The sequence below is a fragment of the Sphaerodactylus townsendi genome, linkage group LG12, assembly GCF_021028975.2.
Source record: "Sphaerodactylus townsendi isolate TG3544 linkage group LG12, MPM_Stown_v2.3, whole genome shotgun sequence".
In the NCBI taxonomy this organism is placed as follows: domain Eukaryota; kingdom Metazoa; phylum Chordata; class Lepidosauria; order Squamata; family Sphaerodactylidae; genus Sphaerodactylus; species Sphaerodactylus townsendi.
Window position 1 is genome coordinate 55209963 of NC_059436.1, and position 17029 is coordinate 55226991.

General features: G+C 47.5%; 1 protein-coding gene across 2 annotated transcripts in view; it reads left to right on the forward strand.

Moving 5' to 3' along the window:
- The window catches only part of ABL1 (ABL proto-oncogene 1, non-receptor tyrosine kinase), a 219724-nt gene that overhangs the window by 118496 nt on the left and 84199 nt on the right, over nt 1-17029 (forward strand). The gene's annotated exons all lie outside the window — the stretch shown is intronic.

Genomic DNA, 17029 nt, shown 5'->3' on the forward strand with positions numbered 1-17029 from the left:
CACTGTAGCTAGGTCGGAGGACGATAAGATTAAAAAACGCCAGCTCAGTTGTCTTGGTGATCTGGGTTTCCATGGAAAACGAGGAGTCCAGAATCACTCCCAGGCTCCTGATAGTTGAAATGTGTTCTAAGTGGACCCCGCCAAGAGCTGGGCACTACCTCTCTCCCCCCCCCTCAGCCACAGGACCCCCGTCTTTACTGGGTTCAGCTTCAGACAGCTCAGTTTAAATCATTCCACCACAGCCTCCAAGCACTTGGCCAGTTGTCCCAAGGTGAAAGGCGGGCAGCAGTCCATCAACAGAAATAGCTGGGTGTCATAGCTGGTGGCAGCCCAGCCCAAACCCCTGGACCAGCTGAGCAAGGGATTGCATATAGATGTTAAATAATAGGGGAGAAAGCACTGCCCCCTTAGGGAACCAACAATCTAGGGGGAACCGAGAGGACAGCTCTCCTCCCACAGCAACCCGCATTGTTTGCCCCTGGAGAAATTAGTCCAGCCCTTTTAAGGCTGCATCCTGTACCCCAGCGGCTGCAAGGCTGTGTGACAAGATGTCAATGTCAACAGTGTCAAACGCAGCTGTGAGGTTGAGCAACAACGGCAGCGCTGACCCACCTCGGTCAAGCTGTCTCTAAAAGTCATCTGTAAGGGTGACAAGCACCGTTTCTGTCCAGTGACTGGACCAAAAGCCGGATTGGAATGGATCCAGGAATGATGTATCATCCAGGAACGCCTGCAGTTGCTTCGCCACCACTCTCTCAACTACCTTCCCAGAACTGCCAAATGTGAAACTGGTCAGTAGTTGCTTGGATCTTGTGGATTTTCAAAAGTGGCTGAACCACTGCTTCCTTTAAACCAAGGGGCCGATTTCGACCACGGGAGGAGGGGGCGTCGAGGGGCAATCTCATTGATAGCTTCAGAGACTCGGGAGTGCCAGCTCTCTACCAGCTCGAGGCGACGTACCGGAAGGGTCAGGTGAGGTCCACAGATCATTCTGGAAACTCATAGGATCCATAAATCTCTGCAACTGAGTGTAAATCTGCTCATCATCTCAGGTGGAAGGGGGGATCCCGAGCCGAGTCTTCAGGACACGATGGTCTGACCGTGGTACTCTATCCATTCCAACCGGAGCCATCTCAAACCCGGCTCCAAAGATTAAATCCAGGGCGTGGCCTGCGTCATGAGTGGGGCCTGAAACAAACTGAGAGAGGCCTAGTGTTGCCATGGCTGCCACCATGTCCACAGTACCCCTGGCAGGGGCCTCCGCATGGACATTGAAGGGGACCAAAATGTCCCCCCCATGTGATCCAGGTGAATGGTGCCTGCCCCACTCCCCTCTCCCTAGATACACCGGTGCAGCAGTCAGACATATCTTTCTTGAAGCAAAAAGAGCTTAAAATGAAAAAAAAAACCATTTCCAGTAAAATGTCCCTCCGATAATAACAGGGTCGGGGTGGGGGGGACTATTCAGCTACTGGTAAGACCTTTTCTTTCCCCTGGTCAGTGCTTCTCCTTTTTTCATTGCTGTCCAGCAGCAGCCCAGCCAGGCTGCTCTTGTTCTTGGAGTCAATTTTTTGTGCCTGCTGCCGTTCATTGAGCCGGATTCCATTCCCAGTATGGTTTTGGCTAACTGAGAGAGACCCCCCCCCCCCCCGCCCTTGAGGGTATCTTAGCTTTCACACACCCCTACCCCTGTCAGAAAACATTGCCAGTAAATTGCATTGTTTGTGTGGGTACAGAACTGTTTGATGATACACATTTTACCATTATGTCAATCATTAACAGTAGATATATTCATTTTGAATGCAATTTAGAAAGCATTCAGAGTAAAGTTTTTGCTGCTCCATGTGGAGTATTCTGTGCATTTGGAGAGAATAAACAGAAGTAATTTACCCACCAGTTCTTGTTTCCACGCTGGAAATGTATTCTATAGGAAAAGGCCCTCCTGGGGCAGTATTTGGAGTGCAAATGGGCTCTCTTTTATTTTTTAACAGCCATTTTAAAACTGCTGTGTGGCTACAGGGAAGAAGAGGAAGAGTTTGGATTTATACCCCACCTTTCTCTCCTGTCAGGAGACTCAAGGTGGCTTACAATCTCCTTTCCCTTCCTTTCCCCATAACAGACACCTTGTGAGGTAAGTGGGGCCAAGAGAGTTCCGAAGAACTGTGACTAGCCCAAGGTCACCCAGCAGGAATGTAGGAGTGCAGAAACACATCTGGTTCATCAGATAAGCTTCTGCCACTCAGGTGGAGGAGTGGGGAATCAAACCCGGTTCTCCAGATTAGAATCCACCTTCTCTTAACCACTACACCATGCTGGCTCTCATGCTGGAACCTGAGTTGAAACCTAAAACCTGTACCCAGCACATTAAAAGCCAAAATGTGTCGTGTATCCCATATATGCAGAGGTTGGAAGTGAGCAGAAAAGATTATGGATTTGTAGGACACCCCCCCCCCCACGAGGTGCTACCTTAAGCATGGCCTTTTTTCTTTATATCCCAGGCTTCATTGCTTCATTTCCACAATCCTCATCTATCTGAAGGGCTGTGGAGACCTCAGGTCAGCAGTTGCCATTTCTCCCTTGCTGCCCGTTATGCTTGGCCCGGAGCAGATTGGCTGTTCACCTTGCAGGCCGGTAGCCAGGAGCAAGCTAAGCAACAGCAGTTCCAGCGCCACTGTGCAGGACTCGACGTGAACTGTGCTTTTTGCCTGTCGACCAACTACATGGACTCTTCCATCTGCCTTTGAATTTCTCCTCAAGAATCCATCTTATTTACAGGTCTCATCTTGTTCCTGTCTTTTTTGACATCTGCCCCTTACTCCCCACTTCTTTCTGTTGGTTCCGCCCAAGACAGCTTGGAGATTGTATGCTCCTTGCAGGCAGGGGATTGTTTTGTTGCTTGTATTGCCTTGAAGTGCAGTGTCAGTTATCATAATGGTAATTTGTGCACAATAATAGTAATAAGTTACAAATTGGAAATTTTCTTTTGCATAAAAAGGTGAAAAAACAAAATCTTATGGAAACTTGCTTGGATTCTGCTGGTGACCACAGGGAATGGCTGCCAGTGTCAAAATACAGCACAGACGGAATTAAGTACCTCAAGAAATGTGGATTTCAGTGGGAATGTTAAATTTAACTTTGCCATTGAAGACTATGTGAGTTTGTTGTGGTTGAATAGTACTCAGGAGAATTCCACTTGAGTGGTGGAGTCTTATCTGGTGAACCAGATTTGCTTCCCCACTCCTACATTCCTGCTGGGTGACCTTGGGCTAATCACAGTTCTTTGGAGCTCTCTCAGCCCCACCTGCCTCACAAAGTGTCTGTTGTGGGGTGAGGAAGGGAAAGAAGCGTGTAAGCCTCCTTGAATCATTAGAGAAAGGCGGCATATAAATCCAGACTGTTACCCAGCTTAACAGTGAACAAACTTATTTTTATAGAGCAATGGGGAATTACTCGGCTTGGCAATGTGAGAGGCAGGCTGGGAGTGGATCTTTTTAGACTATGTATACCAGAAACGGCTTGAAACATATCTGCAGAGAATTCACAAGAGACCAAATTGCAGTTTAAATATGTTTATGTAAGTTTTGGTTGCACACAATCACACAGTGAGACATTAAGGCACATACACACAGTTCCTAAGCATATAAACAGGGAGGAAAAGATAGGTGGGATGATAGAATGGGATTTGGGGAAGCAGGGGACTTATACGTTACCAAAGATCCGCAGAGAAGTTCCAGAAGAAGGCAAGGATCTCTATGCCAGCATACGGACCCAAGCGAAGGACGATATATCGTGTCTCACACCAACTTGACCAAGGGAGGTTCAGGTTAGAAATGAGCAATGAGCTTAAGGTGAGCAGGACTTTTATAGGGTGGCTCGCTAGTTTGCGGGAAAAGCGACCCTTTGCATTAGGTTTCGTTTCTTGTCTCTATGCTGGTTGCAGGGCTGAGCTAATTAGCAGCTTTATCTATTGTTCTATTTCCCGGGACAATGGGGCCAATTGGTCCTAGATTATATCAGTGAAACCTTGAATGGTTTATGCAGAGGTACTTCCTAAAGTCTCTGCCTTAAGTATTCAAATTTGACTGAGGCTTGAGTGAATCAGGAAGGGATCTTGTTGTTAGGGAGATTGTATCTAGAGGTTGAGGAAATGCATGGAAGAAGCAATTGTGTGGAGAAATATTTTCTCAAAAGCACAGTATCAGGGACTTCCAAAGAAACAGCTTAGCGAGGTGTGGTGCTCAGGAGTTCTACAGATTCCATTATGTTAAAGGAGTATTCTGGCAGGGTGAGATAATCAAAGATTCATGTCCTTATTATGAGATGTCCAGATAGTTTTGCCTGGAATAACTCATAGATTTCTGCAAACAGACTGTTTTGCCTTAGGCTTGCTTTCAGCTTGGACATTCTGCTATCCACCCATACAAACATGGAAACTGGCATTTTGTAGCACACAGTATGAGAAACAATATGAAATTCAATAATTCATAAGGCAGGGTATGCAGGGCAGGGTTACAAGACTGTTGCTCTTACTTTGAATTGTGTCTCAAAGTGAACAAGTACTTTGACTTTCTTTAGGAATTGGCTTGGTAAAATGTTATTGGCTTGATTCTACCTAATTTTGTGGAGAAGAATGACCTCAGTGAAAGAACCTGAAATCATAAATTGTGCAAATGCATATGCCTTTTTTGTTCATTTTGCTTCAAACGTACTGGATTGAATCTGAATTACAAATTTACAGGATTGTATCTGAATCCTGCAGTTTGAAGCTTTTATAGATCTCGGTGGAAAATATGGAGATAAGCAACTGGGTGTTGAAGAAATTTGGGAGACATCCAAAGTCCATTTTTTTCATCATCACTCAATTGCAACAGAGAATTGCCTCAAAATTAAAGAGAGGGAGTTCTGAATTTCTTCTAAGTGTGCTCATACAGTATTTGCATTTGCAAAGCCTTGAATGCCACATTCACCCAGCACTGTTGGATGTACTCTTAAATGGTCAAAGAGAACTCTCAGTTTGGAAAAGATACCAACCCTCTGTTGTGGGCTGGCATTGCTTGCATATCTTCTCAGTGATCATGAGGGCTAGAATCTTGATTTTAAAAACAAACGTGAACTTTAGTGGATAGAAGATAATGCTGCCAATGATGTGCCTTTGTAAGTAACTATCACAGCCAAAATGGGTGCCTTGTTTTGCTTTACAAAGCAAAATAGCTTCCGTTGAACAAAAGCCATCAAGCGTGTATCTTCCATGATGCTTTTCCTGCCCAGCTTGCCAAAGCAGACTTCTCCTGGGCTTGGATTCTGACTTTGTACTGTCTGGTTCCCTTCCCATTATGTCTAGCCTCTCATTTCTTGGGAAAAAGGTTTGGCTTTTGCTCACCATCCCTAAACAATCCTGAGTTCTGCTGAAATAAGTAGGAAACAGAGTTTCCTGAGGATGTTTAGATCTCACAACTTTATTTCTCTCCCATGAAAAAGACTTTTTCCAATGGAGAGACTTGGCAAAAGAGAGTCAAAGGATCCAACCCACAGCTTATAATAATGGATGAACATGTTCTTGGGGCTTGGAAAGTTGTTAGTGGAGTTATAGTTCTTGTTCTGGATTCGACATTCTTCATGCAGAAGCTGGGTGACAAACATGAATTCTACAGGCGTGCCAAAATGGGAACTGAATTTGTCATCTTGAATTCATTGTTTTAAAAAGCATGTTTCTGGTTCTGATGGCTGGGTAAATATATTTACTTAGTTGGTTGATTTCTATCCCACCTTTCAAATAGATTCCAGGATGAGTTATCTAAAAATGCATTCAACATTACAACACAATAAAGCCACATAAAAAAATCCTTTAAAACATACCTAAAATTCCAAAAACATGCCTATAAACATGAAAGCAATGGCCTTCTGCTGCTGCTGCTCCTGAGCACCTGGTCTGCTAAGGCATTTGCAATCTGAGATCAAGGAGGATCAAGACTGGTAGCCATAGATCGACTTCTCCTCCATCAATCTGTCCAAGCCCCTTTTAAAGCTATCCAGGTTAGTGGCCATCACCACCTCCTGTGGCAGCATATTCCAAACACCAATCACACGTTGCGTGAAGAAGTGTTTCCTTTTATTTGTCCTAATTCTTCCCCCCAGCATTTTCAATGGATGCCCCCTGGTTCTAGTATTGTGAGAAAGAGAGAAAAACTTTCTCTCTGCCAACATTTTCTACCCCATGCATAATTTTATAGACTTCAATCATATCCCCCCTCAGACGTCTCCTCTTCAAACTAAAGAGTCCCAAACGCTGCAGCCTCTCCTCATAAGGAAGGTGCTCCAGTCCCTCAATCATTCTCGTTGCCCTTCTCTGCACTTTTTCTATCTCTTCAATATCCTTTTTGAGATGTGGCGACCAGAACTGGACACAGGACTCCAAGTGCGGTCGCAACACTTCTTTATATAAGGGCATGACAATCTTTGCAGTTTTATTCTCAATTCCTTTCCTAATGATTCCCAGCATAGAGTTTGCCTTTTTCACAGCTGCCATGCATTGAGTTGACATTCCCATGGATCTATCAACTAAGTCACCCAAATCCCTTTCCTGGTCTGTGACTGATAGCACTGACCCCTGTAGCACTTATGTGAAGTTTGGATTTTTTGCCCCTATGTGCATCACTTTACATTTTGCTACATTGAACTGCATTTGCCATTTCTTAGCCCACTCACCTAATTTATCAAGGTTCGCTTGGAGCTCTTCGCAATCCTTTGCGGTTGTCACCACCCTACATAATTTGGTATCATCCGCAAACTTGGCCACCACGCTACCCACCCCTACTTCCAGGTCATACCTTGGGGTAGTCACAGTTCTTCCGAGCTCTCTGAGCCCCACCTACCTCATAGGGTGTTTGTTGTGAGGGGGGAAGGGCAAGGAGTTTGTAAGCCCCTTTGAGTCTCCTTACAGGAGAGAAAGGGGGGGATATAAATCCAAACTCCTCCTCCTCCTCCTCCTCCTCCTCAAATGCCATAAGGGTTGCTGAACAAGATTGCCGGGACTATTAAGCTTTAGCCAGTGCCCCTTCCCACAGTTGTGTATGTTAAGAGAGCCAACGTGGTGTAGTAGTTTAGAACTCTCTCAACCCCACCTACCTCACAGGGTGTTTGTTGGGGGGGGGGGGGCGGAAGGAGGTTGTAAGCCCTTTTGAGTCTCCTTATAGGAAAGAAAGGGGAGGATATAAATCCAAACTCTTCTTCTCTTCTTAAGTGCCTTCAGATGGCTCAGGCTTTGCACATTGTGGGGGGTTCTTTCCTTTATAAAGCCAGCGTGTTTCATGTTGGGTTTCTGCTGCCTTCCATTTTTCCTAGCATTATTATCTTTTCCAGTGGCCTTGTCTTTTCATAATCTGACCAAAGTACAATAGCCACCGTTCATTCATTTTAGCTTCTAGAAAGAGTTCAGGCTTCGTTTGATGTAGAACACACTGATTTGTCTTTTTGGCAGTCTACAGGATCCGTCAAACTCTCTTCCAACTCCACATTTCAAAGGTTAGTAGGACTAAAATAGTTTTTATGCCACTGTTCTATAACTATGGCATTGCTGGAACTTTTTGCTGTGTGTTTAATTTGGGGTTTTGATTGTTCTAACTTCCTTGTAAGCCTCCTTGAAGAGGTTTTTGGACAGAAAGGCATGGGGAATAAATAATCTCAAATTAAATAAAGTGAAATAAACATTGCAGAATAAAGAATGCTGAAGTAAAGTGTCCATGCAGAATTTAGGTTTGAACCCCTGGGACATGCAGATGGAATCTTGGGGGGTTTTGGTCCAGTCTCCCATCTCCCACCCTTAAGCTCAGGAAGATTTTTGTGGAGGTCCCCAGAAGGCAATAGCTGATCAAGTCAGACAGGCCAACTGTGGGGTGAAGAGTCTCCTTGTATTGTCACGGCTGGAATCACTGGGGTGTTGTGGGGTTTCCGGGTTGTATGGCCCAGCAGCATTTTCTCCTGATATTTTACCTGCATCTATGGCTGGCAGCTTCAGAGGATCTTCAGATGCTACTGGAACACAGCCATACAGCCCAGAAACCCCACAACACCCCAGTCAGTCTCCTCACCTGCCAATGTCATCAGAACCGCTTGGTGCGAGCACTTTGAGAGGAATATCTTTCTCCCTGAATAAGCAAAGGTGGTCAAACAGAGGGTCATCAGGTGGCTCTTGATTTGCCTGTCTGGCATTCTGAGATGTGTGATCAGGTAAACCAATGGATTATTTGTTAAAGAGAAGTCTGGGTGGGTGGAGAGCACTCAGTGTGCAGAGAAAAAAAGTTTCTTAAAAGCCTTGTTAAATTGTTGTGTGCGATGGGAGGGGAGGGATGCAATTTCCCCATAATGGAAGCAGCAGCTGGAAGAAGGGGCCTTTTATTCCAGCCACTGGCCATTTGTGCATGAGCAAGTGTTGGAGGACGGAAGTTTGGCTATGGAATGACTGAGCAGCCCACCTCTCAAATATTGTTTTCGTCACAATCTCATCAGTGGGCCTTAGACAACTTGGGTCATCATTGTCCCATCCTCCCACCCTTTCCTGAGGATTTTAAACATTGGACCTTTTAAACATCTTGACCACCGGTTGTTCCACACTTCAGACTTACTGGAACTAGTCAGTAAGTTCGGGGCAAAGACCTCTTTTTCTGGGATTTTTCCCTCCAAGGCTCCCCCCACTGCCTTGCTTCTTTGGTTGTTTGTTAGCAGTGCCATACTGGGGCTTAACTGTGCCTGGGGGCATGACCACCTCCCCGTGCCCCCCCATCTTGTTCCCTCCACCACCACCCCACCCCGCTTACGGGATCCAGAGAGCTAGCAGGGAAGCGGGGCTCGGCCGGGGCTCGGGGGCAGGGATCAAACTGGTGTTGCAGCAGCAGGCCTCCTCCCTGCCCCCTGGCCTCCCTGCAGGCCATTGGGCGGGGCTCAGCAGCAAGCATCTCGGGCCCACGCCTTTTCATCACGCGGGGGTGGGGGTGGGGGGTGGGAGTGCCTGGAATCCTCCCATGTGATGAAACTGCGGGCGCCCGGGGACATGGGATACCCCATGTTCCCATTAGTGGAATACCTGCCGGCCCCACCGAAAACCAGGATTCTGTTTCTCACTGTGGCCAATCAGATGTCCTCAACAACGGATCACTCTCCTGAGGCCTCTGAGCATGCCATGTTTTTGGACCTCCCCTCTGTTCTTCTTCTAAAGTAATCTAAGGTCGTGACAGTCACTGTATCCTGGGGCTGGATACAGAGCCTTGTGCCTGGTCTGGAAAAAAGCTTTCTTTCCCCAATCCTGAATCTACTAGCAGTCAGCCTCACTGAGCGCGCGCGCACACACACACACACAGAGAGAGAGAGAGAGAGAGAGAGAGAGAGAGAGAGAGAGCGCAGATGTCCTCTTTCAATTCCTTTTGCTGATTGGGTAGAACGGATGCTCTGCCCGGTTAACATTATCCAAATGGGAGGCTGCACATTTTGTGGTTCCTCAGTCAAAGTGGTGATGATGTGTCTGTGTGCGTTGGTGTGGCCTTGCTTGTGCAAGCAACCTCTTCAGGGGTGGCAAAAGAAACAGAAGGACTAGATGAGGAAGTATTTCCACACTTTTAGCAGCCTGCGTTGTAGGGAGGTGACAGTGACGGCCACAGGCCTAGATAAGGGTGGTAGAGAAAGTTGTCTGACAACCTGGCAGGGCTGTCCTTACTGTTTGCCAACTTTGCCATTCAGTTATGGTGGGTGAGCTCACACTTGAATGCAGAGTGGAAGGTATTTTTATGCAGGAGTCTTCATGTTATCTATAAACAACTGAAAGCCCCCCCCCCCCTTCAGATACCACCTCCACACCCCAGCATGGTGTAGTGCAGTGGTGGCGAACCTATGGCACGCGAGCTGTCACCCCAGTTTGGCACTTGGCAGTGGCATAGCACCAAGGGGGCGAGAGGTGCATGACGTACTGGGCCATGCCCCTACAGGGGCGTCGAGAGGGTGTTTTGGGGGCAGGTGTGGGTGTTTCGGAGCATTCCGGGGGCATTCCAGGGCAGGGTGGGAGCATGAAAGGGGCACAGGTCGCACACGTGCCCCAGGTGCAGTTTCCCCTCACCCCGCCCCTGGCACTCGGTCTCTAAAAGATTCGCCATCACTGGTGTAGTGGTTAAGAGCAGATGCACTCTAATCTGGAGAACTGGGTTTGATTCCCCGCTCTGCCACTTGAGCTGTGGAGGTTTATCTGGTGAACCGCTTGTGCACTCCAACGCATGCCAGCTGGGTGACCTTGGGCTAGTCACAGTTCTTGGGAGCTCTCTCAGCCCCACCCACCTTACAGGGTGTTTGTTGGGGGGGGGGGAAGGAGATTGTAAGCCCCTTGGAGTCTCCTACAGGAGAGAAAAGGGGGAATATAAATCCAAACTCCTCCCCCTCTTCTTCTTCTGCTTCCTCTTCCTCTTGTCAGCATTTTGGTGAGCTCCAATAAGTGGCAAGTTGCCATGATCAGCCCCTGTTTGATCCTGCCATGTTTCACTTGGGCCCCTGCTTCTGTTCAGACCCCTCCCCACTTTCCTTTCCTCAGGCCCATTATCCACTTGTGAGTCACCTGCTATTGCAGCTTTCTTAGTAGTGGGGGAAGGCGGCTTCTCCTTCCAGCGAACCATGGGACTGGAGGGTGCCATCCCCCCTTGGGAACAGGTCAGCGGGGTGGGGTGACAGGATGTAGGAGTGACATGGGGTATAATAGTGCTTGCAATATTGGCTATGCTTTGTTCTGGCAATAGAAGTCTAAATGCTCATTTCTTGATGCTGTTACATAATGAAGGAATCAACTGAAACCGAGTCTTGTTATTGAACAGTCTGGGGTGTGACACAGGTACAAAAGAACACTATTCTGTGCCTCCAAAGTTAGCCTCGATCATATAGTACTTTATCAGTGGACCTCAACAGTCTACTCAGTAGCCGGCGGTGGTGATCCTCCCATGTGGCAGATATTATTTATTTGGGAAAAGTAGATGCTGCTTCTCCAGAGGCTTCTTGAGGCAGCTCACAAAGTAGAAATATTACAATAAACTCATAACAGAACCTCATAATTATCAACAATGAAACAAGCTATCAAAACAGTGGAAAACATTCAGCAGCCCAAAATGGTATCAATAAAGCCGTCCTCAAGCTAGAAGCAGGATGTTAAAACTGATAGGACTGAAGCTGAAGCCACTCAGCTTCTTGCAGAGCAAAAATGACACACAGCAGAGTTGCTTAAGAAAGTTACTTCTTTACAGAGTTTAAAAATAACGCAGGCTACATAAAAACATACTACAAAAGAAGAAGTCAAAACACAAGTTCTCAAGCACTGGCAAGCAAAACCAGACTTACATGCATACAAAGCATGTCATAGCAGGTAGCATATCATAACAACACAGCAACACTGCAAATAGGAGATAGCAGACAATCTGTGCAGCAACAGCATCACAGAGAAAGAAACACACACACAAACGTGCATATGAATAGAAGAGAGAGAGTATAGAAGCTACACCACTGATAAGCAGTTGGTAAAGGTCACCCTTATTAACCAGCTGCCCAGCATTAACTTACAATTAAACCCAATGGTGCAACTGACATTGCTCCTACAAGATCCTACAAACACTTAACACATATTGCCAAATACTCTAACAAAAACAGCTTTAAAAACACTTCTCTGTTAAAAACATGGATACAATGAAATGTTTTGGGCCCCTGCCTGCAGACTCCAAGCAAGACTCCAATGGAGGACCTCCCAGAGGTGAAAGGCCACCCCTGAAAAAGCCCAGTCGGTATTGCAGGAGGGTCTAAGGGGAGTGGGTGATGGTTGAATGCTAAGGAGAGCAATGCACCCAAGACCACCTGTCCATATTCATAGTTAAGGCAAGACTTGTACCTGGGACTTGCAAGGTCTGTTAGCTATCTTATCTCTGTAAGACACCGTGGACTTAGTAGGAAGATCTCAAAGAGATCAGTGACACAGCAAAGAAAATGTCTTCTATGAAAAATTAACCTTTTGTTGATTTAAAAAACTGGTGAAACTGAGTCTGGATCATTCTGGATCATTCATAGTTCTTCTCTCACCCTCTTGCCATTTAACGTTCCATCAGCAGTGGAAGTTCTGTCATCTGAGTATGGCAGATATGTTGAGGGGAATGCCATGTCTTATGGGTCTGCAGGTAGCTTATGTTGCAGTTTGGGAAAGGGTATCTAGAGAAGAAAGGAAAAGATGAATGGAGGAAGATAGAAGACGGTAACAATAATTTGTAGAGTAAGCACTCAGCTTTATGCAAGCGAGGCAAAGTCAGATCAAGCTGGCTGAAAGGGATCGTTGTGTTTGTGCGTTGCCTTTAACCCGCCATTGTTGGCTCTTGTCCAGGGCTTGTAGTATCCGTGATGCAGCAAGATGTAGTCCATCTCCAAAAGAATGTGCTTTTTCTTCCCTCTTCCAAATGAGATTGCAATGTGCTGATCCAAAAAAATTGGCTCTCCTACTTGGAACACACACTCTTCGGAAAACAGCAGTGTCAAACAATGGGGGGTTAAGAGGGATGTTTATGATCTGGTGTCAGAATCCCAAAAACTGAAACAAACTCATGTATAAGAACAGCAGTTTATTGAGTTTTGAGGATCTTCTCTGGTCATGCCAGAACTGAAATTTGCCCGCGCAAAACCCAGCAGTTAAAGCAGACTGCACCCCCCATCCTGGGAAAGCACGCCCAAAAGGAACTGTGAAAGAGATAACAGTAGAGATGGCCAGGCACTGACCTTGAGCAGCACCTGGTACAGTATAACATCATACAGAAGGCAGTTGAAAGTCAGTTAGAAATGCAATTAACCCATTCCTCCACCCCCAGCATACAGAAAGCAGCAATAGCAAAATCCCCGTAAAAACAGGCCTCCTGACATCTGGAGAGGCTGTTTTCCAAGCTTAGGAGGGAGTGGTGGAGCCAATGCAAAGACAATCTCTGAAGCAATAGGCAGGCGGCTGCTTGGAGTTTCCCCCCATCCCTGTGATTTGACACTCAAGGAAATCAGTTGCAGGCCTCAGTCTCTCTGACTTCTGCCTGACCCGACCACATCCCACAATCCACATAGAAGGGAAAGCCCTGTTTAGGAGACCCTGCGTGAATTTGCATGGGGGCTGGGGGCTGTCCTAATCTTGGACTACTTTCCTGTGGAGCAAGCTGCAGGAGGAAACCTGATGACGATCACATTGTATCGGGGAGGGAGGGGGTTAAAAATAATCGAATTTCTTTGTTTTGAATCCTTAATGGAGGATCACATTTTTGATGGAGAGTTTATTTCCTCCACTTGCTGTGTAGATAGGGGCTGATAGACTGCCTACTCCCAAACCCTTGCTCATGCAGGGAATCTGCAGCTAAACCATCCTTGGCAGATGGCTGTCCAGCATCTGCTTGAAGTCCCCCATCAAGGGAGTGACCACCACTCTAGCTGGTGAATGAAGGAGGAGTAGTAGTAGTTTGGATTTATATCCCCCCTTTCTCTCCTGTAAGAAGACTCAAATGGGCTTACAAACTCCTTTCCCTTCCTCCCCCCCCCAACAAACACCCTGTGAGGTGGGCGGGGTTGAGAGAGCTCCGAGAAGCTGTGACTAGCCCAAGGTCACCCAGCTGGCGTGTGTGGGAGTGTACAGGCTAATCTGAATTCCCCAGATAAGCCTCCACAGCTCAGGCGGCAGAGCGGGGAATCAAACCCGGTTCCTCCAGGTTAGAACGTACCCGCTCTTAACCACTATGCCACTGCTGCTCCTTTAATTAAAACCTTTGTCACTATGCAAAGCTGTGATATTTATCCTTGAAGACAGACCCTGATGTCTGATATTGGGATTGTAGTAAGACCCTCCAGAGGAGTCACAGAATCTCCTGCCTGTTGCTGAAGCATCTCATACCAAATGTTCAGAAGGAGAGCAAGCTGGCCTCCAAAGCAAGGGGCGTGCCCAGCTAGGTGATACCCACAAAGGCGTTGCTGCAGTGAAGCCGGCTTCCTGGGTTTGCACGCTGTGGCTTTGCTGCTTCCTTGAAATTGTGGCAGGCCAGCCTCATCTTGTGGCCTGAAAACCAAGCAAGCAACTTTGTCCTTCAGTTTTTACATCAGTACGGACGAAGTGGGAGAGCGGGGTGCTGGTGGCAGGGACTTGGGTCAGGATCTGGTACTCCTCTGCCCCAGAGCCACTGGAGGAGAGAGCTTTTTGGACATCCGATCTTGCTGTCGAATCCACCCCTGCTAGGAAGCTTTTCCCTTTCTGACTGAGGTGACACAATGTCTTGTGTGTACAGTTTACAGTACATTCCATGTTTTCTGGGGAGGGAAGCAGTTTTTCATCATCACAGTGGGCTTCCTTGCTTGTACCTCCTTTGCATCCAGCTGTTTGCTGTCTGTTTATTCCAGGTGTTTACCCAGCTGATGATGTCACTGGCTTTTTGAGGGGGAGGGAGAACGAACTCCAGTCTGTTTGGCGCCTCTTACTTGATAAGAGAGCTGTAATGGGCTCCACAAGATCAAAAGCTGCCTTCATGGCAGAACAATTAATCAGCTTTATTCTCTCCAAGTGGTTTTTCTGTTTCTTCCATAATTGTTGCCATTAAAGCACAGTAAGGCTGACAAAATGCATCAGCGATGGGCAAAAAGGGGAGGGGCCTCCTGAATTTCCATAATGCACTAAAAATCTGAATTGTTTTATGGCCTTCAGGCATATTTTTGAAGATCTTTTGCCTTGGTATATAAAAACACTTTGTCTTGGATGACTTCTGTGGGCCACTGAAGTAACCCAAATTGTCATTTGAAGCATTCTGTGGTTGCACAGGGATACACAGTTGGTAGAAGAATACAGCTCTCCTCAAACCCCTCACTCCCCGTCCTTTTCTGTGTCCAGCACAAGTTCCTTCCCCTTCCACAAGCTTGTGCCTTAACTGGGCAGTTGGCATGTGGGTGTGTCACACAGCTGTCAGGGGAGGAGAGAGGAGGAAAAGTTAAAGCAGAGGAGCAGCAGACAGGAGAAATGCCCAGTCCTCCTCCTTCCTGCCTTTGGTGGCCTGGACAGCCTTCTTTCCAGCTGGGTACACACACACACCCCTCACTGAGCATCTCGACTCAACCCATCCCTCTCTCCCCTCCTAAAGCACCCCATCCATACGTTTACCATATGGATGTTAGCAGGTCTCATCTGTCTGTGAAGTTTTCAGCATCCCAGGTTGATTTGAGCCCTTTGGGGATGGGGCGGTATAAAAATCCAATAAATAAATAAATAAATAAAAATAAATTTGGCAGCATGTGGGAGGGGGGGGGGAGTGATCCACTTAAACAAATTAGTGTACAGGCAGACTTGCATGTCCAGGTGGGTTGCATCTCGATGGAAGTGCCTGCTATCAACCCCTGTCACGTGCCCCCAAGTTGTTGTCCTTTTTTCCTTTTAAACTAAAACATCTTACATGTGTTAGCTTTTTACTGGAGGCTTTTAACCCCATATTGCCGGGTAGAAGCATGTCCAACAATGACATATAAAGCTGAAAGGTCTGCTGGTTTTTAAAAAACTTTTTTTGTGGCACATTTGTAAAAGCAGGGCCAGTTCAGCCAAGCTATTGGTTCTAGATGTTTGGAAGATTGGGGAGAGGGGCACACAGGCCTCTGGTGGCTACACCAGTGCCCTGTGGCACATGAGTCTGGAACAGGGGTAGGGAACCTGCAGCTCTCCAGATGCTCAGGAACTACAATTCCCATCAGCCCCTACCAGCATGGCCAATTGGCCATGCTGACAGAGGCTGATGGGAATTGTAGTTCCTGAACATCTGGAGAGCCGCAGGTTCCCTACCCCTGGTCTGGAACAAGGACATGTCACATCCTGCCCTGCAGGTCGATTGTGACAGCTGCCCGTTCTTGTCTTCTTCCTGTGCCGGCAACCATCAGGACAGCCGAGCCCCCCAAAGCCTGGGAGTTCGCAGTCTCCGTCGCACTGTGCTACTGTGGCTCTTTCCCCCCATACTACTTCTTATGACTTGGTCAAATAGCCAGCGCCCCCCCCCTTCGCTCGTGGGCGTGGCTTGGGGATGCCAAGCCCCTTCCCTGCAGCCTGCACGGAGGCTGGGGCATCATTCCGGGGGTGGGGCCACCTGCCACAGAGCCCTACCCCTGGCCTCCGTGCAGGCTGAGCCCCCATCCCCAGCTTCTGTGCAGGCCAGCAGGGCCTGGGGAGACCAAAAGCCAGTCTGCACAGAGGCCGGGGGCGGGGCTTGATGGCGGCAGGTGGCCCAGGTGGGCGCTGCAGTTGCCCATCATTGAGTCCAGCCCCCCTGCCTCTTTGTAGGCCGACTCCTGAGCCAGCCTGTCGGGAGGTAGGGATGACAGGGCTCAGTGGTGTGCAGCTTGGGTGCATGCCAAAAGGCATGTGCTTGGGGACATGGGTGACCCATGTTCCTATAGGCTGCACACCTCTGCATAAAGGATTATGTGCCTGTGTGTAGACATAGTGCCTGTGTGTATCTCTGACCTGTCCTGAGGATCTAGGGTAGTGGGACTGACTCTGTGGCTCACGGAGAGCCACATTTACCATTACCATTAACTCAAAGATCCACAAGAATACCCCAAAAGACTGAGCAATGGATCAGGAAGTTCCAGGTTCAAATTTTGCCTCTGCCAGGCTCTCAGCCTCAGTCCCCTCACCTGTCATATGGGAGGGTGATAAAACTGACCTACCTTACAGAATTATTGTAAGGATTGTCACAAGCTTTTGGCTGCACTCAGACATTGTGAGAAACTCTGATTAAACTGTGATTGTGCCTGTGTCCTTTGTACTTTCACATGCCCCTTGCTGTTCCGCTCTCAAGCGCTCCATTCAAAGCCCCCCAGTCTGCTCAAACGGTAACATCTCAATGCAGGAGTCTGAGTGAAGTGCAATTTGTTTACTCACTATGAACCAAGATTTTAAATCTCCACTTCCCCAGGGTTCTGAGTCCCCATTTGAGAGGAGTAAACAAACCCTGGGCTGCCTAACCTCCTGCATTTG